At 40.2% G+C, this 25,915-nt stretch overlaps 1 long non-coding RNA gene across 2 annotated transcripts in view; it reads right to left on the reverse strand.

The window, feature by feature from the left end:
- LOC121090720 overlaps positions 1 to 17,522 on the reverse strand; it is a 46,982-nt gene extending 29,460 nt beyond the window's left edge. For both annotated transcript variants that reach the window (XR_005828681.1, XR_005828682.1), the window contains exons 1-2: positions 17,318 to 17,522; positions 15,336 to 15,461 (exon numbers count right to left, since the gene is read on the reverse strand). This is a non-coding gene — a long non-coding RNA (uncharacterized LOC121090720). The remainder of the gene's footprint in view (positions 1 to 15,335; positions 15,462 to 17,317) is intronic.
- Between the last annotated feature and the right edge of the window lie 8,393 nt (positions 17,523 to 25,915).

Genomic DNA, 25,915 nt, shown 5'->3' on the forward strand with positions numbered 1-25,915 from the left:
ACGTTTTCTTCTTAAGAAAAAGAGAATTAGCTGTACTCTGGTTGGGTACTTCCCCTAAGAACCTTGAAAGAAACCCTGGCAGATGAAGTGTGAACTCACATGGGAGACTCAGTAGATGGCACTCCTGCCCCTGAGTCAACACAGGGGCTCAGCTTTGGTTTGGAAGCTGTTCTAAGGGGGATGTGTTGAAATCTCTTCTATAAGATATAGGATTCAAAATGTATATACATACACACAAACTTATATATTCAAGTTGTAAATAAGTATAAATCTTAAACAACCTAGAACCCAACTTGCCTGGAGACTACCTTTCTCCATATACCCCAGTGCAACCCATTTCCTCCTAACTCCAGCCATGGTGTTCGAGTGACATTTGCTGTGGGTCACAGCAACAGGTTATTGCAATATGAAATTGCCTTGGAGTATGAGAGGAGCCTGTTAAATCTTCTTTCACAGGATGAGACAAACACTGTTCTTTAGTTGCTCTGCTTGCATAACTTTTCTGTTTGAAAATATAAAAACTCCTCTTATTCTATCCAGGAGATGATTGCAATGTTTGGATAAATAATTCCTGTATTTGTACAGAATTTGTAAATTCTTTTATAATCTTTACAACCAAAAAACCACGATAAGTGGTTACTATTAAGGTATGCAGAAAAAAGAACACATTTAAATCTAGCTAAGTCAGTCCTCATGTCAATAATGTTAACTTGCACTCCAGTTCCTTCATCATGGAGTTTCCATATATTTCACTCTGCTGAACAACATTTTCTTAATACTTACTGAAGCACTTTCCGATCCAAAAACATAGTTCACATACCTCTATGCTATCTTCCAAATCAGAGTTTGGAAGAAAATTGTGAAGTGAAATGACAAATAATCTGAACAGGGAAAAATAAGAAGATCTAGAAAATAAAGAATTGTTGGAATAGATATTAGAATTTTCCATTGCAAATTATCACCACTAACCGGCTGTCTGGGAAACACTCCAACCTAATGTTGGGTTCTCTTTGATAACGTGGTGTTTCTAAGCAACATTTCTAGTCAGCCCATGTGTATGAGTGGTCAGCCACCACTCTGCAACTTCAAAACATGAATTTCTTTTGTTAGATGCAGATCCAATTTGCTGTTTGGTTTTCATATGAAAAATACAGCAGGCTTTTTAAGATACAGGTTTTTTTTAAAAAAAAAAAAGAAAGCAGTGCTAAATATTGTAACACATAAATTTCAACACATATAGCAGCGTGTCTAATTTATTCAATACTACATTAATGAACCCCTTTTTTGTTCTTAAGCTAAGCAGATGGGTATTCAGGTAGCATGTGTTAAAGTTGTCAAGAATTTATGTTCTAATTCCTTTCACATAGGCAGCCAAAGGCACTTCTTACATAAGAATGACAGCGATAACAATTAGCTGGTCTTTTCACTCAATATGTTTCCACTATAATCCCAGACAAAATATTTTTCAGGATTTGGACCTGCTGAACTAGAATTTCTGAAGTTCGTTCCTCCCAAACCTTGTATGTAAAAGAGATGTGAATTCCAGTCCCTCTGAGGCCATGGACTACCCATCAAGCTTGCACCTATGCTTTGCACACTTTCAAGTGTGAGGCATATATAACGATTAGGTAATTCATAATTTAATTTGGAAACTGTTCCTATCTCACCCAAAAATAATTTTCGTTTGATATGTATTCATATCACTGATAAATAAAGAACAGGCATGTTCCTGTGAAGCAAGCGATAATCAGTTCTACCACAGACAGGATCCCTCATACTGATGGTAGGAGTGAAGTGGACCTGTTCTTGGCTGATGGACGTTGAGCTAAAGAGTCCTGCAGACTGCTGGCAGGGATGGGGGTATGGTGGAGCCACAGGAGAGCACTGTGTTCAGTGAAGTTAGGCACCATTTTCTGCGGCTGTGCTTACATCTCAGAGACTGACTTCATATCGCTGGCAAGGACAGTTGCATTCCACACTCAGGCAGAAAATATTTTAGATTTCTATAAAATCATCCTATCAAAATGAATATATTTTATCAACTCGGATCTTGAATATATGCATCCTACAGGTGCTAATTATAACAAGACATATGGTGAAACAGCACTTCAGATTGAGACAGTTTGGGGAATTTCTCTACCTATGATTTCTTCTTGACACTGGAATCTTTCTTATGGACATCTGTCAGGATGCAAATTCCAGCAGGAATGTGGCACACTCAGCTCCTTCTTCCAATCCTTTGCTTCCATATTGACATAAAACCCACCGTAGGTGGTAGAAAAGTTGCTTGCACCTGGCTCATGGCTAAAAACCAGTGAGCTATTAAATTTTGATGATCCCCCATTTAAATGGTGCACACTTGGATAAAAGACGGCAACTATTCAGAGAAAACGGTTATTTCAAGTCTGATTCCCAGGAAAGATAGCAATTGAACTACAGATTAGTTACTGAGAAACAGATCATCTGATACACCTTATTTAAAGGCCATCTGAGGTATAGGAAAGGGACAAGGAAGTCGTTTCCTCTAAGATCACTTCAGAGGAAAGAAAAATGGAGCAGACAGGACAGAGCAAAACTCAGCGGTTCAGACCAGGAACCGGAGAAATGTCACGGACAACCCAGAAAACTGACCCAAGGACGGAAACAATCCAAGGTAAAGAGAACACTGAAGCAGAAGTCTGAATGTGGAAATGTTTTGTCCACAGACGTGTAGTTCTAACTCTAGCTGAAGTAGGACATGATGGTTTTTGCTACCAGTCTGTTCGCCTCAGCTATCCTATATCTTTGAGAGGAGAAACTGCAAGTTTATGTTGACCATAACGTGGAGTTCTGGGAAAAGATATGTGTGGAGAAGTAGTAGAGGAGGCAATGGGCTGTAGGAGTCTTGCTTTTCTAAAACAATAGTAGATAAAAACCATACCAAAGTCATCTGCCAGAAAGAGAAGCTAAATCTTACTGAGACATAAGAAAGCTTAAAACATTTAGATATCTTGTAATATTACCCAAACACAGCAGCTTGGATTGTACAAAGAGAACGAGTTTTATCAAGGCTGTGGCACACACGGTCCTAGAAAAATTAATTCATCTAGCCTGCAGCTATGTGTTCCTTTTCTTAGCACACTGGCTCCTCTTGTTATAGTCACGAGAGTAATTCTGTCACACGCTTTCCCTTTCACAACAGTCAGTCTTCACACAGCCCTGAATTTTGGCTGCTTATGTCGATCATGCCAAGGTACAGTACATGGAGGGGCCTTTCTAACCTTTTCTAAGCATCCCTTAGGGACTCATGCAGCCTGTGGACTCCCTGTGTGCAGCGGGAAAACCATCTAGTGCACCTTTTCACATTTCATGGCCACATGGAAGCATGACCAGATGGATAAGGGGTGCAGACACTGTCCCTCTCTCAGTCTGGCTGCAGGCACTGGGGACTCTTCTCACCATAGCGTCAGTGGAACAGCATTTTGTGCCTTTTTTCACCAGTGCTGGCTGAGGTATTTTCCCTCAGTATCCCTGGGGGTTCCCTGTATCTTTGTGGAGAAAGACAGTTCCCTCTGGAGACTTAATGAAATCACTGAAGATCTGCACCACGCAGTCAACATGTCTATCTTTCAGCATTCAGCATGAGCAGAACTTAGGTGACATAGCTTGTAACACAGAAACCTTACTTAAATTCCTGAAATAATAAAAAAGGGATGTCAGTTTAATCATATCCAGTGGGAAAGACTACAAACACAGCCCCTGGAAAGTACAGGAGAGGCTTAAGCAATAAAAGCCATGAGAGAAATTCATTTGTAGAAAATTCATCACAAAGACACAGAATGAATTTACAGTTAAACACAGAGCTGAAGACAGTATTCCAAGCAAACAATTAATCTACGTAAACTAATCTTTAACTTTTTTTTTTTTTAAGCTAGTGCTGAGTTTCATGAGTGGTGAGGATCACCTACCAATGTTTGTCACCAAATGCTGTGAAGAGATCTGTGTGACACTGAGATCCCATAACTGACCTTGAGAACAGCAGCACAAAGGTCAAACCAAAGGTCCGTCTAGCACAGTGAAAAGTAGATGGTTAAAGAAAGTGTAAGTGCTAGGAAAACAATGTGATATTTTGTCTACTGTATCATTCCAGCTTCTAGTGCAATGTAGATAAGTGACTTCATAAGCCAGATGTTGTAACTTTGTGGTTAGTACTGTTTGACTGATTTTCTGCTCATGATTTTCACTGGTCACTACATCTGTGGTTCAGACCATGGGCTCATTTCATTTCCTTCTCTCATGAGCATTTCCATGCTTTCTACCATGCAGGCCACCACACTTGAAGTAACTTTTACTTATTACTTCATTTGATTCTCCCCATCTTAAAACTCAGCATTGCTCCAGAAAACCCCTGGGAAAGTGGTAATGAAAAGATTAATTAATGTATCTTTCAAATTGTGCATGTGCTCTAAAGCTTGATCCAAACCCCCATTGCTGACTAAGCAAAAACCAACTGATACTCACTAGCTCAAATGTGATTTTGTTTTGAGAGATGCCAGAAAGTCTCAGGGCACCTGAAAACTCAAAAGTCATATAAATTGGGATTGAACATTAGATCCTATATTACTGAGGTTTGTTCCCTGATTTAATTAAAATAATTGTATTTTCATTGCAAATCCAAATAGTTGTGAATTTGACGACATTTGGATTGGTTATTAAACAACGTGCATCAAAATACTTTTGCTGTTAACATGCTTGGTGAATATTCACAGAAATCCAGTACGTAGTCAGAACAGTTTTGTATTATCATACCGATAAACATTACAATCCCTTTTGACAACCTACATCATTCTCACCAGTGCATGATTATGCCACTGAATATCGTGCAAAAAGTAGCAGAATCACTGAAGGCCCAAAAAGTCATTCAAACCTCTTTTGATGTTTGATAAACTCATCTCTTGTCATTGAGTCTGCAAATATGAAATTGAGAGATCGGCATTTCATACCATGGGTGACACCCAGACTTGAAATTCACTAGATGGATCGGTCTCTTTCTCTTCTTTGAAGATGGGGTGGAAAGGACAAACAATCCATGCCACAACTGATCAGTCTGGCAGGTCTGCCATTTGTCGTACCTCTTCTTCATTTTCTCCAAAATGTCTTTATCAGATACCATAGGATAAAGCCATCCTTACTGGGAGCCTTTTCATTTTCTCTAACAGATGGCTATTGAAGTCTCAACACAAAGCCATTTTCTGTGTCTACAACCTTTGCGCATATATGCTCTGGCGTATTCTTCAATACAGTATCCCAAGTACCAGCTCTTTCTGTTGGTTCCCATAGTTCTTTTCAAGCTTTCATATTTTAAGATGGACTGCACCCCTTGATTACCTTTGCCTGCTCACCTCAGTCTCCACCATGACATTTTCCCTCCTTTCTCCAGGACCAGTTAAGATGCAAGTTCTTTGGTGGGTCTTCATAGCCTGCTATGGGGAGCTTCCTGGGGAGGCTAATACACCAACCAGTCTACCTTCTGCTTTTCCATTCTTCCAGTGAGAAGCCTGCAGGCAAACCCTCCTCTTACCCTTCTGCCCCAAGCCTTTTCCTGCACTCAGCTGTTCAGTTCTGCTGTTCTCTCTAGTTCAGCTTTAGAAGGTTCATATCTCCTCCCCTCTTTCCCATCCTGCTCTCCCAGAAGATAAAATATCTTCTCTTGTCCCCATAGGGTCCCCTCACCCCTCACCAGTTAACTGACTTCTCCAAAGAACCTCTGCAAGCCTGTGACCCCTCCTGCCCCTCTTTTTCCAGTTATTAGATTCAAACCTTCCTAATCAGTTCCAGTTGAGGTGCAAATGCTCAACCACAGGAAATTACACTTTGGTTTATTTGGCGTCCCTCTGACAAACACTCCTCTACTTCACAGGATTGTACAGGGTGAGTCCTCCCAGGATCAGAACACTTTCCAAAGTCTTGGTTTGATTACCCAAAATATTTCAGGGTACAGAATCAAATTTTATTCCTAAAAGGTTCCTATTCTTTTAGAAGTCAGGACATACTTTATTTGAACCTTCCACCTCAGTGATCAAGAGATGTGTCCTAAACACCTTGTGAGAGATACTTGGAGATCCTTACTTGCATGGAGTCAATTAGAGCATGAGCAAGTAGGGCTCGGCACCTTCAGGCTCTTTTTGCAGTGATGAGATGGTACGTGCCCTGACAGCACCTTTGCAAACTGCATCGGTTCTCCTGCACGGCATTTTTTAAAAAAATCATTCCATTGCAAGCTTGGCCCCTCAATGTGCTTAACGTTAAGCACATAAATAGTTTAACTGATGTGAAAGAAATCGCCTACATGCCTGCACACGTGATTAAATGCTTTGGTGGATCAGGCCAGAATGCCGAACACATTGTTGAATCAAGCAATGAGTGTGTATATAAACAAGATCTTTACAAACTGACACAAACATAGCACTTGCGTTTCTTTACGCATCTTGTAACTGAATTCAGCCCTAGCCTAAATGCATTGGCTTTAGTAGGAAAAGGCTAGCAATTAATTTAGCCTTACTTCTTTTTTTGATGTAAAGACAAACTGCTTAGGTAAGAGTCCGTGGCTCTACTTTTATTACTTACAGGCACAATTTCACCAGTTGCTATACAATCTTACGTGATGATTTACAGTATTGACAATACGCACAAACTTTAAAAATATTTGGATTTCTATTTTTACCAAGTCCTGATTGCTTTTATGAAGGATGGTATTTGTGTTATTGGCCACTGGAGCCCAGCTAAGAACATTGGAACATTATCCTGCCCTGCCCCTGCAAGTAATGAACTCTTTTCCAGTCTGTAAAATGTTGGTGTTTTGTGGTTTCCTGGAAGGGAGATAGCAACTCGCTGTGCCTGCTCCCACCGAAAATGATGTCAGGGTTCTCAGTTTGTATCAGAGATTGCACTGCCAGCCCTGCTGCAGGCATTAGCGCAGAATTAGGGCAGCAACCATTCTTTTACTTCACCATCATGACCGCACCACTGTAAGTAATCTCCAACTGGTATAGCTCCACTAATAGTCAGCCTGTTAGCCACCACTCCACGTACCAGGACAAGTAGCAGTGATGCTTTTACAACATTGAAAGTAAACATGGATTTACACATACTATTTTGATCTTGATCCTGTTCCATTTTTTTTAGCAGTTTATTTTTAAGCGCTGCCATTAATTTTCTAAAAACTTACTGCACTTCTTTCTTTGCCCCTACTTCTGTATTGAAATGTATCACACGCCATCTTAAATGGGGTTAAACTAGTCCTCCCAAAAGTCTCCTGGTAGAACTGACAAAGGTTGAATTTCCTGCTTTAATCAGTCACTTACTCTGCACTTTCAGAAGACAGAGCTTCCACCGACTGCAATAAATTCACATAACTGGGATTATTTGGGTAGGTAGGCTAAGAAAACTGATAAGAAAAGTGACTATTTTTGTAGATGGCTTCAGAAATATTCAAATTTCTCTAGTGCTTACCTCCTATCAACAAGTGGAGGATCTGTGCACCTCAGACCTGCTAGTGTTAATGAAAATGATCCCTGCAAACGTCCTGCTTGTAGCTGGGAAAGGAAGAGGTTCCGATGCTCTTGCTTGTTAACGTTCTCTTTTGTTTCTGCCCTCTCTGATTCAAACACTTTCTAGCTGTTTTGCTGGCAGCTTTAGCAGCATTAATGCATTCCAAACTAGAAAAGTTTCTACTTTAATATCTTACAACTAGCTCAATATGTACTGACCTCAAACCCAGGATAGTAGTAATTTGATATTGCAGCTCATTATTGTTACTCCCAGCAAGTTTCCCCTTGAAAGTGCCTGATGCTTCCCCCTCCCTCTCACACACACCCTCCCACCCTCCATTCAGAATTTGTTTTTAATTGTTCAGGAGAGAAAATTCAGACTGTGAGCCAACAATATATTTCCAGGGGGTACAAGATATTAATAGAGCTACATCGTGGCCCCATATATTGTAATAAACTGTGCTGTAATTTGTTTACCCACCGTAGACAGTAACTAACATTCAGATAAATGGAGTTGGCGCCTGCGAGATTTATGATATACTTCTGTGCTTAGCAATGTTTAATCAGGGAGTTAAAATATTACAGTGTAAAATCCTTTACAAGCATGCACAAACAGAGAACTACCATTAGAGGCTTGGCAGACATACTCGGTGTCAAATAGTACCTCCAGACACTCTCAAAACACAAAGAGGAATATTCAAAGCAGCTACTAACTGACTAGCATTATTTGAGAACCACGTCAGAGCTCATTTTTTTAGGGGGACTTGCTTTTGAAGTGACAGAATGATAGGCAGGGACAAGTGGGCTTGTCTGCAGAGCCCATCAAGCTGAAAGAAGTTGGGGTGGGTGGAAAGCGTGGAGGTGGGGGGGGGAAGGGAGGTGAATTTTGGTCAAAAAGGTGGTAGATGCCTGTCACAGAGCTTAGTGTGTTTGGATAAGACAGGCTAGCATGTGGGGGGATCAGCATGAAGCATCACACCTGGAGGAAAAGACAACTAGCTCCAGCCTCAGTGCCATAAGCCTGGCTCCACAAAGTCTAGCCAACATCTGGAATGGATATCAAGAGACACAGTGCAGCCCTGACTGGCGCACTACTCTACCTTTGTACTTTTCACTGCAAATTGAAAAGCAAAACAGACATCAAGGATATATTTATATAACTGTCTTCAAGCTGCATTTTCTACTCCCATCTGCTGCACATGATAAGTTTCAAGTGTTTTCTAATAAAAAAAGGATTTTTTTTTTATTTTATTTTTTTTTTTACTCCTTGTTCGGTATACAGACTGACCTTTTTTTTATTCACAGTTTTAAAGGAACAGTAAATATTTTACAGCCAGAGGAAGTGTCAGCGCTGTAAGACTTTCTGCTATTGACATTATTTAACCACACTGGCTATAGAGCCAAATGTGACAGGGCGCGAGCCTGCGCGCATGCAGGCGCCTGCATTTGCCCCAGTGTGTAAATGAGCTCACTCGTGTGCATTTGTACGTGCACATGTGCTTTGGAGAGGAACATTCCTGGGAGTTTCTCGCTTTATTTTCACATCATGTTGTTGTTAGTCACTCGGAGGGGGAGGGCAGCCCTGTATGTACAAACAGGGGACCCTGTGGTAAACCTCTCCCCAGGAGATATACGCCAAAGGAATGTAGCCATGGTATCAGAAAGGCTCTGGTGTTTTCTCTCTGCTTTCCAGCTATGTAGCTGATGAGACAGGATCAGCCTTCCAGTCAAGTTGATTAATTATAAATTAAATAAGCAAAATGAGAAATGGTTACATTTGACTGTGAAACTTCACCCTCGGACCATGTGGCACCAAAATGGGCCTGGCCATATATGGGTGTCTGCAGAGATGTGGGGAGCATGGCCTGATGCACTTCTCAGCAAAAGCCAGCTAGACTCAGATGTTCCAAAACACACTCTGGACCCCACAGGAAAAGGCATGTACAAGCAGCCACTAGAAAGCACAGTTATCAGGGAGATGACTTCAACCCATAAGAGACAGTAGGAACCAGAGATACTCATCCAGCTCTAAGAAATCTCTTCAGTAGAGAGTAATGAGCCTGTTCCCTACCTACCTCATTTATTGCTATAAATTAGGGATACCTGCATTTGTTAGAGGTCCACTGGTACAAAATGTTCAGAATAATGCCCATTGAGCCCACAAGTGAAAAGTTTCACCAATACTAATAACAGGAATAACAAACCTATAGAAACTGGCTGGAACATCAAAACAGTTATTTGCCATTACCTGTTGCTCTCATAGGGAGAAAGGAGAATCTTACTGGAGAAAGCTCCGGTTTCTCCTCTTCATATCGCAAAGTACTATTTTTGGCTGGTTTAGTACAGTGAACAGGAGATGGGGATGTAAAATGTATGGTTCTGTTGTGACTGCACCAATTCACCTTACAAACCCAAAGAATTAGCAACATCTCTGTCTACTCCTTTACCAAATATGTGTAATTCTCCCATTACAGGGAGAACATGAGGCTTAAATAGTGGTCCTTATTAAGATAATCCTGAATTTGGTGTTGGAAATTTATTGCTGTGCCATAGGCATTCAGTGAAGCAGAAATGTTTTTCGTTTTCTCCATGGGCAATGGTATCTTTTTTTTCCCCATAAGACAGCCTTCAAGGAAAAAGATGTCTTTAAATAAAGTTTTATTCTTGTAATAAAAATATTTTCACCAACATTTCTTATATGAACCCCCCCATCATTCCTAATTCACTCTACTTGTAATATGCTTCAGCTGTTTCAATGAAAAAGCCCAGTATAAGAGCAAATGCTATATTTATACCGTAGGAAGAAGTTGTACACCCTATATAGTGAGACCCCCTGAATTTCAAAAAAGCTAAGAGATGTTCTTAGCTGAACTTTTCTAAAGTAATATTAAAATGAGTGCAATCTGAAAAATGGATCACTTTATAATTTCTGTTGAAAAGCATTGTGTTAGCTAATGAAACATATTTGTCCTCTTCCATAATATGCAAGCAAATTCAAATATCTGTTTTTCATTTGCTGCTGTGTTATCAGCAGCAACTATTTTGTTAGGTAGTTTTGGGTGTTTTGTGGCTTTGTTATTTGGGGTTTTTTTCCAGTTAAAAGCCTGTAACTTCATTGAACCTCCTAAGTTTTATTTGGAAAAAAAGGGTGACATAGGATCTATGAAGTGAAACTCACAGTGTTGGTAAAGCTGGTGAGAAATCACAAAAAGGAGAAGCTTTTTCTTTGGCTGAAACCAGTCACTCTGCATGAATCAGGCAAATTTCACAGGCAAAAAAAATAAAAAAAAAATTGCTTGCTCTACTAATTCAGAAAATATGTTTTTCCTTTAAAATCTCACTGGCAAACTTCAGGCATCTTCCCAATGTAATTTTAGAGTTTACTACTTCTGCAGCTATGGTCCCAAGTGAAGTTATCACAGCAGAAGTAGCATACGACAAAAAATTTGCACATGCTTTTAATATGGAAACTCTGTGGAAAGAAACTCTAGGCCAGTGTTTGGACATAAAGAAGGAAGTGCTTTCTCCTTTCCATATCTAGACCGGTTCACAGCAGTTCTTGAGATGTGTTTTGCCATGCATATCCATTCAAAATAAAAGCTCCACGAGTGAGTTTGCTTTCTGGAGAGTAGTCATTTCTGCTTGCCTTTTAGCAGAAGGGATCATAGATCAAAGGAAAAGCAGCCAGGTGGGTCAGAGGGAAACACCAGCATTTCCTGAGCCCCCTTACTTGTTTACAGATAAGCACAAGACGCTGTTACTTTTACAGCTATAATATGTTTGCACGAGTGAGAAGGAAATAAAATTGAACAAATCTGAAGACATAGGAGCATATTTCTAAAATTACAGTTCTTGGGAATATTTAATAATAAAAGTTTCTACAGTTATTTAGAACACGTTCAATAGTACATATCCATCATATATGTGTATTTGTATTGCCTCACTTGTTAAATTTGGATGGAAGGAGTTGTTCTCTGCAGAAGGTCTGAAGAAACCAGAAAGTCATCTGTATGTAGTTTGTAGTGAGGAGGGCGGTTTGCAACAGACCATGCTGCTAGGTCACCTCATGCTACATAGAAAGAATGAAATTGGCACTCTGTGAAGTTAGCCATCGCATGCTGAAAGGAACTGTTTGCAAATTCAGTATCAAGATTACATTAAAGCACTAAAATATGCCGAGTGAGCTTCAGTTTCTGAGCTTGTTCCTCCCTCACATTTCATGTGGTATATTTCTCAAACAGGGAACCTGCTTATTCGCACTGTTTACCAGTATCTGTCTGATAAAGTAGAACTGAAAACACTGTGCTGTACTGGAACGTGAAGAAGTTCGGAGTTCAAAACAATTGCTTGCTACAAAAATAAAGGAAGGCCTTTCCTATGAAATCTATGAACTCAAAACAGGGATACAGAACTAGTCATTGCCAATAACTTTAACTTCATTTATCTATATTTGGCAAAAATTGTGCTGCAGCTGGAGATGAAATGCTGAGCTAAATAACTGCAGCGACGTGAGCTCCAAAACAGCAATTACTAAGCTGTGCTGCCTTGTGTAAGATTTTACTTTTATTTATTGTATTTAAAGCAACTCTGTAGCTATGTACAGTACAACAAGAACTGCCTGATCAAATAATGCCTGATTGCAAGGCATCTCAGCTCCACTGTCAATATAGTTAAGTGTTTAGCAAGGCAAACATCTCTTTCACAAAGCCATATTAAAGTGGTGTGCATGGTAGTTTTACCGTTCTACATACCTTTTTATTGTCTCCGATTGCAAGGAATACCTCATTTTAAACTTAAACTTGGCTTATCACAAACACTGAATGCATTAAATTTATTTTTTCTTCTTATTAGGAAAGCTATTGATAGTTTAAAAGGCTGAAGGAAAGGGGCACACAATCCTTATTCACTGCTGTAGTGAAAACCTCCATCTCTAATGACTTGGTTGTTTAACCTTTCTTCATGGTTACAAGGACAAAAACCACTTATTAATAAAGCTGTTGAAGGAACTGCTTGCCAACATGATTTCTATCATTACCCTTTTTTTTTTTAGAAAAGAGGACAAGAAAGTTGGAGAGGTTTTTTCTGCAGTGCCATCTCTTCCTTCCTGGTGGATGTCTCTGCTCTTAAGTGTGAAGCCCAGGTAGCTGTAATTGTGGGTGTTTTCCAGTACTATCTAACTCCGCACATGTACCTACTATCACAGCAGAGCTTCACAGTGGTTTCCGTCTCAAGCACAAAGAGATAGAAGAATACCGAACAAGTTTCATCATGCATAAACAACTTTATCTAGGGTAATGTTGACATTTCTGAGAAAGAAAAGGAGAAAACGAAGTGACATATTGAGTATTCTGTTAGTTATTCTGGAAAATGGATGCAGACACCATAAATCTAGCTCATTCCCAAAATGTAATGAGACTGAAATAATATCGCAGTGCCAGAAAAGCTGACTAATTGCCTGGATTCCAAAGGTGACATCATTTTTCCAAGATGACACAGTACTATTAGTAGTAGTATTCAGTCCCTCAACCAGTGGATTTCATCCTCATTTGCCACATTTCTAACTCTCTTTAGCTTTACTTCCACAACCAGAAATTCTGATACAGAGACTTCCCTTCTTCCAATTTCCTCATCATTCATAAGCTTTTAAACCCAAATCAGCACAAACTCTTAACTACCTCAGTCATTTTCTACATGCGGACAGCCTTTCAGCAGCTGCTTCCCAAACATTTAAAGTCAATGGATCATTGTTGTCACTCAAATTAATCAAAATTACTCTGCACTCTTCTAATCTAACTTCTACTTGAAGGTAACACTCAAAATAATTCTTAATATAGTTCCAAATTTCATCTGCAGACCACCACCCATGACTTCATTGATTGACCACTAGTCATTGGTGACTACAGAACTACTGAATTATTTATTATTATACTGGTCATGTTTGCTCCTCATCATCTACATCCTGGAAACAGCTATGCCAGAGGAAGCAGCCATCTAGCTAATAGCAGGTCATATTGCTTTATTTCTCACTAACTTAATCTAAGGAGAAGCAACGTTAGATTTTTCTGTGTTTAGGGAGCACCAAGCTGGCTGCTTATATGTCCTGGGATGCTTCTCCATTTATTTCAAGACATTGAAACTTCCTAGGAGAGGTAGAAGTGAGAAGGTGGCTTCTTGTCACCTTCTCTCAACTTCTGAGCCTGCCTCATTTAATGAAATAAATTTTAGTCCAGCAGTATGCATACAGGTACATCTTTCACTTTTTTTTTTGTGATTTGTCTAGATCTTGTGATTCCACCCTCTGCTAAATTACTTGATTTCTTGGTGGGAAGAAAAGCAAAGCAAGGTGAATTGTATGAATCTGCAGAATTCTTAATGGAACTTATCTACCTTTCATTACTGGATACAGTTTGTCAAAGCTTGGCTTTTCTCTTTATTTATTTATCCATACCATGTGTCACTTCTGCAGTTTCACAGGCGCAATGCAGAAATATTTCAACATGTTAACCTACAGCTGCATCACCACCAAAATTTACAAGCTATAGTTGTTCTCATAGTACTTGCTACTATAGAAGACCTTTCTGAATGGAAATGATAAATTGCAAATCGTGTGCACCTAGCAGCTATTTACATCCCTAGACCAGCTCTGTTGTACTGACTGAGAAGCTAATGCCAATGTCCCCCTAACCTTCTGATATTCCAGTCTGAGTAGATCAGTGATCAGCTGCTCTTCACAGCAAGATCCTTGCACCCTGAAGGACATGAAAACCATATCATGGTTTACTCTTCCTTTGCAGAGTCACTAAGAGATGGCAGAGCTAAACATTTCAACAGTCATCACTTTAAACTCAGTAAACCAAATGAGCTGAAGCATTCCAACATCATTGCTAGTGCTTTTAAAGTACAATCCCTGTTTTCACATCAGAAAGGTCATGCTTACATCAACTTCCTGCTAAAAGAGAGAGACTGCACACATACTTCCAGAGTAATCTGACTTGTACCAGAAGCTCCTAGAGATTAACTGACCAGGTGTTACTGATGTTGACACTGATATATGACTCTCCTACTTCAATATCTTATGGCCATTGCACATGTTGAATGTTGTTTGGGCTGTGGTGCTTCAGCATAACATGAAGCAGGAACTAGACAGCAACATATAATTTACAGTGGAGAGTCTATGTTTTACTTTCACATATAGAACAGATACAGAGTTCTTCCTTTTAAAGCAAAGTTTCCTTTTCCATTCATCACACACCACTAATCAACACTACTTAGGCATCTTAAAAAAAATATGTAGCATGTATCGGAAAAACTGATAGGGCAAACGACTGAAACTGAACACATCTGTACAAATTGTGAAAAAACTGCAGGATTGTTATACAAACAATAATAATGGCAGCCACATTTCTAAAAATAGAATAATTCTCTTGCCATTTACAACAGTTTAGAATTTACACACCTCCACAAGTCTTCAAACCACTCTTCCTGAGTGATTCTGAGGACTAGATCATGTTCCTGTTGTTTTGGAAAGATCAACAACTAGTCAGGCACATAACAAAATAACAGCCTGAACTAACTCCTCATATTCAGCAGGATAATAGCACTGCGGAATCTTCTCATTGCTAACCAGGTTATAGTCTATTTGAGGAAGATCTATGTGCACACAGATCTCTGCATTTACTCTTTCTGTTGGGATCTGCTCTCCACTATCCAATTCATCACCTTCTTTACCATTCCATATTCCAATCTTAGCTATTAAATAGGAAAGACTATGGTGTTGAAATTTGTGTTAATGTACATGATGATTACCATGGTAATGGAAGCATTTGGTATCTTTTTCTTTTTCAAATTCCTGATACATCTTGGCCACTCTTTGTCTTCTGTACTGTTTTCCTCCTCTTGGCTACAACGTCACCTCTTCTGTTCCCAGTTCCTCTGCAGTAGACTGGACATAAATCTATGTCACATCCACAACTGGTCAGATAAAGACACGAGAAAACACTAAGCACGCTAAAGCGAGGGGCAAGGCATTTCAGCTGTGAAAGCCAAGGGATAAGGTAAAGGCAACCTGTAGTTTGCCCCACTCCTGTCTCAAATAGACCCTGCTTTGCCCTCTTAAATTTGTGCAGCTTCCCATGGGGCTCTGCCATCCTATTTTCCTAGGGTACCTACAACACAGGTAAATTACTGTCACAGCAGTAAGGTAATTCCCATTTCCACATTCTTCTAATCTGCCTCTACCTCAAGTTCATTTCAGTTCTTCATGCTGATTTCAAGACAACAGTTCTTTCCTTTTTATGACAGCTGAGGGCAAGAGTCCACCAGCTTCTGAGCTTATGGTTTATAATCTCTGTGAAGTTCATGTTCTTTTTTGTTTGTACCACAGAATTCACTTTCACCTGTTGAAAGAATGACTTAGCACCATACCCAGGAACATCTTGCGTATTTCCACCAAGCACAGCACATTGCTGCCATCCTAAGATGACTCTACTGTAAATGACTACTCAGACACAACACAGTGAGAAACCTCGTATCGACATGCAAAAAACCCTGAAGTGGGTCCGTGCCTATTACAAGGGTGCGCATTATCGATAGCTCATAATCTGCAATCATTTAAAAGGCCCAGCAAAATCATATTGGACATCGTGAACTGCAGTTTCAGATAAGGAAATAACTAAGTAGCTCATATTCTTTGATGGCAAACATTTTTGGAAGGGAAACTATTGTCTTAACCTTTCTAAATAAGAAAAAAACCATGCAGAATAATTTATGAGGCTTATACTAGACTCATGGCCCTCAATTTTTATTTGTTTGGTTGGCCTGTTGGGACTTTTTGTTTGTTACGGAGATATTTTCTTTCTTTATAGAGAGTTCAATATTGTTAAAAACAAAGGATATACTGTTATTAGTAGATCTGGCCTGAATATCATTCAACTAACGTTAGTTATTAGGTCAGAAATAAAACTTACCCTGTTATTAAATCCATATTCTACCACAAATACTTTGCAAGTAAAAGAGCACATTTCTTCATATGGCAGACAGGAGCTGAGGCATGGCAATGGTAAGGGATAATAACAGTGGAATCTCATTTATCCTAAAACGTTGCATAAAACTTAGGTTGTAATTTTCCTCTGCCTTATTGAACTGTTTTCCTTTAAATTACCAAGAGCAGCCAGGTGAATCAGGAAAGCATGAGAATGAAGATTAAACAGATTCCCTTTCCTACACTTCCACTCAGGTGAGGGGGAAGGATTCCAAAAAAAGTTATTTTAACTGCATTTCTTGGAGAAAAAGAAGAACAATTTGGAGATAGTGCCTTTTCATTTACAGATTATTAGCCACATTTACTGCAGAGAATAGTGCAATTATAGGCCTGCCAAAATGGCTGATACTATTTGATAAAGATTCATTAGAGAAGGAGAAAAGTAGAAAGTAAAGGAATTAACATCTTGGATAATCCAGCATGTTCCACTGAAGCCAAGAGAGCCAAGGATGCAGTTTCAGGTGCATAGTTTCCAGGTTTGTTCCCTATTTTCACACATTGCCTATGCAATCAGTCATTTATTTCAAGTCAATAGGTGCTGTGGGCTGATTACATGACAAATAAAGATCAGGTGAAATAACATGCAGCATTTGCCAAAATGTATAATTTCAGTAATCCCAGAATTATTTCTGGATTTGCACCAAACAAGCAGACTAAGGGTTTAAGAGCTGGATGTTGATAATGCTGTTATCTGTCACAGCACCCTCCAAACTATCAAGCTGTAACAAGGTCTTTTACCATCTCATACCAGCATAATCTTCATACAGTCCCTCTGCTGCTTTCTCCCCGTCTCACCTCATCCAGGGCCCACTCTCTCTTCTCTTCCTTCTTCCTCCTTCTTCCTCGGCTGCCCTCCCTTCATCGGCTCTCAACCCCTTACCAGAACCAGCCACAGCTGCACCTTATCTACATCGGCCAACCCACCGCCCCTGAAGCCAGCCCACAGTTGTACATTATCAATGATAATTAGCCCACCTTCATTCCTCTACAGTTATCTATCACTCTGTTTTCATACTCTCTTCCAGGAATTAGAACTCTGCCCAGTTACATGAGCCTGGTTCAGTTCTGCCCTTCACTAAACACAATTCAAACGCAAACCACTTTTCTCTAAAGAGAATGCCCTAGACATTGAACTAGGCATTCAGAGTATTCAGCCACTCTTTACCACTATTTTAACATTCCTTGAGTTGACAAGAAAATAGCCCAGTAGCCTAATGGCTGCTGAGCCTGTAGGTGACCTTGGCTTCAGGGACCGTTCTGAATCAGTCATAACATGACCTGAATGTGGTTCTTGCATTTTTTAAGCACATGTCTTAACAACAGACTGTCAATCAACCTAAGCACTAGCTTCCTCAACCTGTTTCTGGTGGTCTTTCACAATAATTGGTTATTCGTCAGTCCAGTGAGTAAATTGCGGTTTAGCCCACTGGTTAGGGCATCGCTCTAAGAAACATGACACGTGGCTTCTCAACCTCCTCCACTGATTAAGTCACTTATGCAACTGAAACAGAAATGGCTTAAGAGCAGTCTTACCAGGGTATCTTAACCAGATGGCTCACATTTTCTACTATGAGTAAGACACCAGGATTCAGTCTTCCTTAGGAGAAAAGGGGGACTGTCTCCCACACTGAATAAATGTTCCAATACTGAAGACAGACAAAGCGTAGGAGGAGGAAGAGGGGTAAAAAGGAGGTAATGATGGAAAGTGACCCTGTCTCAGATCAAATAGACCATAGTGTTAAAAGTGCAACTAAAATTCAACCTTCTGGCAGCCAGGACACAGCCTCAGTTACTACATGGCCTTGCCTGCCCTCACTTCATTTGTGGCTAGTTTTCCTAACTTGTCAGGACATGTTCAAGTCAGTCCATGTACGCTGGCTTTAGGGTCCAAACGTGTGTTGACAAAGTGTACCCAAGCTCCATTTCTGGGCAGTGGAGACCTTTCTTCCTCTCAGTCTGGGACAGGTTTTGAAATGGCTGAGGTGAAACATCCGCCCAGATTGCATGGTGTCTGACTATAAGAGGGCCCTAGGGCGAGAAGACTGGGATGACTACATTTCTGATGCCTGAACTATACAAGAGGAACCTCTATGATTCAGCCGCCCTGTCCGAGCCCTACACCTGTTTGCCCTACAGAGACATCATGATAGTTACTGCACATCCCACAGTCCTCAGAAAGAGGTATTACATACAAATTATTTTCATCAGCTCTGCAGACACATTCAAATTAACTTACAGGCTGCTAGTACTCTTCAGTTATTAAGAAACCCATCCTATATTTTCACAGAAGTTTGAGTTAACGACAGAGCTAAGCTCCCACAACATAGTAACCATCCCTAACAGCTGGCTTTTTTAATGGCATCCAAGACAAAGAATAGGAAATATTTCAGTGATGCTGACCAAAAAGATGTGCCATCTCTTCATGAATAAGAGAAAGGGAAAAGCACTCCACAACTGAGCATACTCACCAGCTGGAAGAGGAGGAGAGGCAGCAGGCAGGTGCAAAATAGCCATTTTGGGGCTCTAGCTGGTTTTCTCTGTATTCCAAAGAACCGACATCAGAGCAGCTTTCTGTGAAAAGAGACAAATCTAGATTTAGTCCAGAAGTGACTAGTCAATGAAAAGGGACAGTATCCAAACTCCCACATTTTTAAGGATTAGGCCCCTCACACACACACACTGTTTTTTCAATATTGTTCTCTGCAATAAAAACTGAGATTGTTTTCTGAACAGGACGCCAGCTGCTTCCTGTTCATGCTGCTAATACATAACACTGCCATTGTATCAAATCAAGGGATCCTCACTCTGATCATCAGCCAGCAGAACAAATGCACTATATTAAGAAAATCCTCATAAAAGGCTACAGCTTCGACTGGTGTAATTCAGCCCACACTGACTTCAGCAACATTTTACTCCTGCTTAGGACCTAACCTGCATTGAAATGTATCTTTCGTGTCATTAACTAATACGTTGTGCACTTATATGTAGGAAATACAGCTCCACAGGTTATGCACATAACACGGGCCCCTTAGTTAGTCGTGCTTACTAGTTACAACCTCTCAAGCACACTTGTAATGAAAACGTTCACAAACGGTACAAAGTTCCCTGTAGCATGAGCAGAGCATTGCTCTCCTTTGCCACAAAGAAGCAGTCTCCAACCTTCTGCAGCTCTTGCTGTGAGCATCCCCTTCCCTCCCAAGAGGCGATCTTCCCCAAGAAGCCACTGCCTCATTCCACAAAACTCGAATCTGCTGTTACCATGGTTAATATTTCTGACTTGATTGGCACCACTAGTAATTGAACTGCAGTCTCTTGAGTGCAGCAAGCTCTATTCATTAGCCCCTATTGTGTTAGGACACTGCATCAACCCACACTATTTTTCTGTGTTAAGGGGGAAAAAATCAGCCATGAATACAAAGTCATGTTGCCATACAAGATCATGCAGTTTTGCTTTTGGATTAATTTTACAAAATTAAATAAAATATCGCAGATAAATTTTATTTATAACAAGAGAAGCGCAATATGGGATGAGGCACCTTCATTTTGACTGCACAATGTTATGTATATCTAAACCCTGAAATAGCTCAGTGTAAGCTTTGCAAGAGGAGTTTCAGTTTCATCATCATATTAGCAAAATATTTGCAGTGTTCTTTCTCCTTTTTTCTACTTTATACAGTTACACTTCTTACAAGGTTGCTCATTTGAGTCTGTATGGGACAGAATGCTATATAGGCAATTAAAAGAATCATGTACCAGAAGGTTTCCTGTATGAGAAACAGGGCAGATAAGCTTCATACTGCAGCTTCCAACTGCCTATTTAGATCAAGATTTTATATACTATATACCTTTTAGTAGATTTTATAGATGACCCTATGGTATATGTAAGTGAATTAGACCAATTAGAAATCACTTCATAAACCTTGGTAAGTTTGAGCTGACAGGCTTAATAGAAGTAGCCAAAATATGAAATTTTTTTTCTATCCTGATTCCATACAATCTTCCACAAATGAATAACCTCTGACATCAAGGAGATGGCCATACTAGCAAGGTATGAACCACAGTGATCCTTTCATCCATTCTATCACATTTTTACTGTAATAAAGGCCCTCCTGGTTTCATCTTTGCAAAAGTTTTCACGCTTTGTCTGGTTTATTCCTTTTTCCTTTCCCCTTTTGAAAGGCCCATTAGAAAGGCCTGATAAATATTTGCTGCAAAGAGTCCTTCCCATGGGGAAAAGGAAAAAGAAAGAGGAAAAAAAAAAAAAAAAAGGAAAGAAAGAAAAAGAAAGGAAGATATAAGAAAAAAAGGTGCCAAAAGATAAAGTACTGCTTTACTCCATCAGCCTGCCTTGACATTGTGAGGTGGATCTTGGAAGATGAGGAGCTTGCAGGGCTTCAGGAATGTGAGTTTCGGAAAGGTGAATGGAGGGAGAGCAAGAGACACTTCAAGATACTGACAGCAGACAAACTGCTTTTCATAATAGCTTGCTATTGAGTAAGCTGTTCTTCACGCTCTCAGTGCCAAGACTCTCACCTTTCCACAATTTTCACTCTGTGTTGAAAATGCAATAATATATTCCCTATTTCTTCAGTTTCTAGCCACAGCTGAGGCTGCATTGTGTAGAGTCAGGTAGATTTACAAGGAGTGAGGCAAGTCACACCAAAGAGCATGTGGTTCTAGCAGAGATACAACACAGCAGTGCAAAAGCTCAGCACTGCAAGATGTGTATCCCTGAATCCACAGGATGGATGGTCCTGTCAGTGGTTCTGACTTGTCTCAGCTCTATCTGAGAACAACCCCTGCTTGGCACATCAGAAAAATCTAGCTGTGTCCCATTTTACACAAATGTCCATTGAAGCATCCAAAACTGGTGGCACTGTTTTTTACTCTTTTTTTAGATACTCTTCCATAGCATGCAGATAATAACATTTATCTTCCCCTTTATCACTGTAAAGCTTACTTTGTATTTGCAAGGTACTCAGCTAACAGAGTAGCAGTTGCCAGAAGAAAGTCCATGGCACTGTGAAAATTCCTTATCTGGGTATGCCTGCTGCTGGGACTGCATATGAGGAGTGCTATGAGTGACAAACCCAAACAGACTGTGAAATGCAGTATTAACTGAACCTGATTCACTCTGAGTGATTCTCTGATGTCTAATATGCTGAGGTTCTGAGGACACGCATTATCCCCCCTTCCCCATGTCAAGTTTAGATTAGGTTGTCCAATAGACTTAAAGTCATTGGAGAGAGGACTGGCCAGCAGAAAACAACAGAAGACTTAGTTTTTAGGAAAACAAGGCTAAAACTAAGTATTTATCACGTCTCATCCAGAAATCTCTGTCTACGCCTTTTGATAAATGAGGTAGGCATCTCATGGAAAACCATTACATGTGATCAAGTAATAGTTCTCACAGTACAGGTACCGGTGGGTATGTATGCCTGTAGGCATCAGGTAAGGCATGTGGCTGTTGCAATACCAATGCATTCCCACTTCTGATTACCTCATTTCACAACCGTAATTTGTTTTAAATTTAGTCTTCCCTTAATTTAACTTTGGGTGTGCATAATCCAAACAGCTATATGTCTTTTTATACTTATGCTGCACTTTTAGGTTAAACCGGCAACTTGATGCACCAAGGTACACTCAGTGTCAACAGCGCTATGTCCCCAGAGCACGGACACACACACTCCTGTAGCATCTTGAGCTCTTTCTGTCCTTTCACAGCCTCACCACCATGTGGGATTTGTAGCGTTAAGTAGGCCCACAAATGGTCATCTCTGGCATGCGTTAACTATGCATTTGTTTCACAATTTACACAGTCTCCTTCAAGCTCCTGCTGGGACCACTGTAAGCAAGACTCATGTACGAGCAGACTGGTTATTTTCATGCCCGTCAGCTTTCATTCTTTTTGTTGGCCAACATGCCTGCTACATAAATAATCATGGTTTAAGAATAGAGCTAAATTCTATTCCTCTGTTTGACATACTGAACTGACTGCAAATATTCTCAGCTCAGCTTTTTAGAGCAGTTTGTAAACAGCACAAAAACCAGGTGTGACTCAGAAAGCACACTCTCATGTAAATATAAAAAGGCATAATTCAAAGTACAATGTTAAGTCTCAGTAATTCACGCCCATTTTAAATTTATGCTTTGATGGTAACAACCTCAACCTGACAAATACTTCTTTGGTAAATTTGTATAAATATGAGTACATTACAACATCTTAAAATCAGAGTCACATTATAATAATAGCAGTGGACTTTTCCCTTGAGCCCAGTACACACAGATTTTCTAAAGCGCCTAAGGAATGTAGGTGCATAAGCACTACTGAAGGTCAGTGGGATTTCCATGGCTAAATCCCTAAGGCATGTTGGAATCAGTCCTTTACAATTACTAATTCAGATACAAAATACAGTTATTCATTTCTATATTTTAATGTTCACCTTAGATAGAACAACAGGCCACATTTGGACTGATCCTGAGTCACACCTGCCTGCATACTTTTCCAGTGAGGCAATGCATGTTGGTTCAGTCATCTCTAATGGCAGAGAGAGCATCTGAGTCTGGCTGTGGCTGTTTATTTTTATTATCTTTGGTTCTATTCTCTTGCTTTCCTCTCTTTATGTTCAGCATCTCCCATTCTCAAGCTAATTTTCTTCATGTGTGTTTTGATATACACAATATTTTTCTTCTTGGACACACACTCTCTCCTCTCTACATCACCAGACTGAATTCAGAACGGATTAGTGACTTAGCTGCCTCACTCTCCAAGCTGTATTTATGATGATGACAGCACTTGGGTTAACTCCTTCTTGTTTTCTGACAGAAGCAAAATGAAAAGCCTTTGTTGGCCAGACAGCTACACTAGGAAATTTTTTAGAGTTAGAGGTATGTCTGTGGTAGCAGAACACTGTCAAGGGTAAAAAAGACACAGCCACACAACCCTACATCCCCTATAACCCTCCCCCACTATCCATCCAGACTTAACTTTCCCTCCTATTCCCAAGCGCAGAAGTGGAATGCTTCCCTGGACCGTCTTGGTGAACCTACTGATGAGCAGTGTCTGCTATAATCGAACAGCTTATACGTTACAGCACGATATCCATCAGGGAAGGAGCAAATAGTTCATTTGTCACCCACGGCAATACTGTGCCTGCATTACTACAAAAGAATGCTCCTGGGGCAAACATCAAGTGCTGGGGGAGAAACCCCAGCAGGAAACTGCACATGAGGTCTTTTCCATGTGAGCCCCCTAAGAGACAGCAGACATGGATACAGCACGGTCTGCAGATGGGCTCCACAGAGAGATAGGCGCTGGTCAGCAGCTGATTGGACACACTGCTCAGTCGTAAGCTTCATATCCCAGAGGAAGAAAATGGTCACTGCTTCACTCCATAAATGTGATGAACAAATGCAGCAGAGTCCAGGTTTATGAGCGTTGTTCACTGCACTGACACTGAACAGGCTTTGATATTATTTTGTTTTAGTATTCAAACAAAAAAAAAAAATCAAAAGCCATTTTTGTAAAATATTATCCTAATATTTGGACCCAGATCCCCAAAGATATCAGACATGTGAGGATCAAAGCCTCTGTGTGTATTCAAGCTCCTTCACCACTGAAAAGCAGTGAGATTTAATTATTTTATGGCTGGAAGATATATACCAGTCCCTATAGGAAACTGCTAGTATTGCAAAAGATTAGCCTTATTTGGTTTTGTTTTCTTTTACACAGAGTAACATAGCTGCTGAATCATTATTAATAATTGTTTATGTTAGAGTAATGCCTTAAGCAACCCTCCAGGACAAATACTAAAAAGGATAAACCCTGAGCAACAGCTCCAGAAGAGCAAGGGGGATTTTGTTTTCCCTGGACTCTGAGCCCCTTGCACCTGCAGCTGGGCTGCACCCATTTTGCAGGTCCTGAATTGTGTTGCTGCATGGGGTGCTGCTAAGCAAGTGGTGCTACCATCCTCTAGTCTGCTTCTGAAATCCAATCACCCCTCAGCTCTGTAACTCCCCAAGAGATCTGACAAGGAAAATAAAACAAGCCTGGCATGCACTCAGCTATGTTAGTCAATCTGAATAATTCCCTAGCTTTGGTATCAGGCACCATGCGGCTCCCACTCACCTCAGTAGGAGGGAACTGGCCCTATGCATTGCCCAATTTATCAACATGATACATGAAGTCTGTCTGGAAGATAAACAAGGGGACATATTGCGGTGACATACGAACTCTTTTCAAGTTGTGCATCCTAGGAGATAGATTACATGATGAACATGTGCAGTATGCCTTTTCCAGCTCATGCTTCTAGGCTGAACTGTGATGTCCTTCCTAAGGACAAGCTGCATTTTGTCCCAGGTATAAAGCTGGCTTCCCTTTCTAGGGGGGGGCACTCATAATTCAGTTGCTCAGGGTATGTCTTGGTTAAACAACGGCAAGGTACTTGGCAAGTGCCTAATGAAAAGAAATTTATAACCCTTTGCCTGATGAGATTTTGTGTTGTCTTTCTGTTTGGGGAGAGGTGAAGCACACTTCTATTCAGAGAAATGCAAAGGAAAAGGAGCAAGCCCTAAAACTGTCCCTGTCCCTGCCTACCTCCTACCAGAGCTGATTGCAAAGGTTGTTTGAATCCACCTCCTTCCATGCTTCCCTTCTAATGCACCATCACTTGAGAGATAAGCAAGAGCAGCCAACACACAGGAATTTTTAAAAGGCATTAGGAGTAATATTGTGACAAACAAGTCAGCAGCAATTCAACATCTCCAAACACAGAATGACAGAAGTGTGCCCATCAAAGCACAGCTACAGAACAATTTCTGGACTTGCCATCCCCAGTGTATGAAGGTGGGAAATCCCAGAAGGTGGGAAATCTCCAGGAGCCTAAAAGACACATAAAGACAGCCTCCCCTCTCCCAGCTAAGCTGTGGGGACCTTTGCACTCCTGCCTTAAACTCCCTCTTCTAATGTAGCTGATGTTAGAGTTATTATTAAATCTGCATATACCTGGACTGCAGCATTGCTGGAAACAGTTAATCTGATGATAGAAACCTTTTAATAATATCTTTTCAATTTATCTGTTCTGTTGTCACTGGTATGTTGTCAGATGCTCAAAATTCTTTACAAATATTGATGTCCAGCTTGAGTCACCTGGCTGGAGAAAACAGGTTGTTATGGCGAGTTTTTTAAGACATACATTCACAAAAAAAGGCACTTTTAATAAATATATTAGTATATATATATCAATATATATAAACCAGATAGCTATACTAATAAAGGGGCTGGCATTCACTATACACTTAGACTATGTCAAAGCATGAATTAAGTAGAATTAAAATGCTAGGTGCC

Source organism: Falco naumanni, chromosome 6 (genome assembly GCF_017639655.2).
Source record: "Falco naumanni isolate bFalNau1 chromosome 6, bFalNau1.pat, whole genome shotgun sequence".
NCBI lineage: Eukaryota > Metazoa > Chordata > Aves > Falconiformes > Falconidae > Falco > Falco naumanni.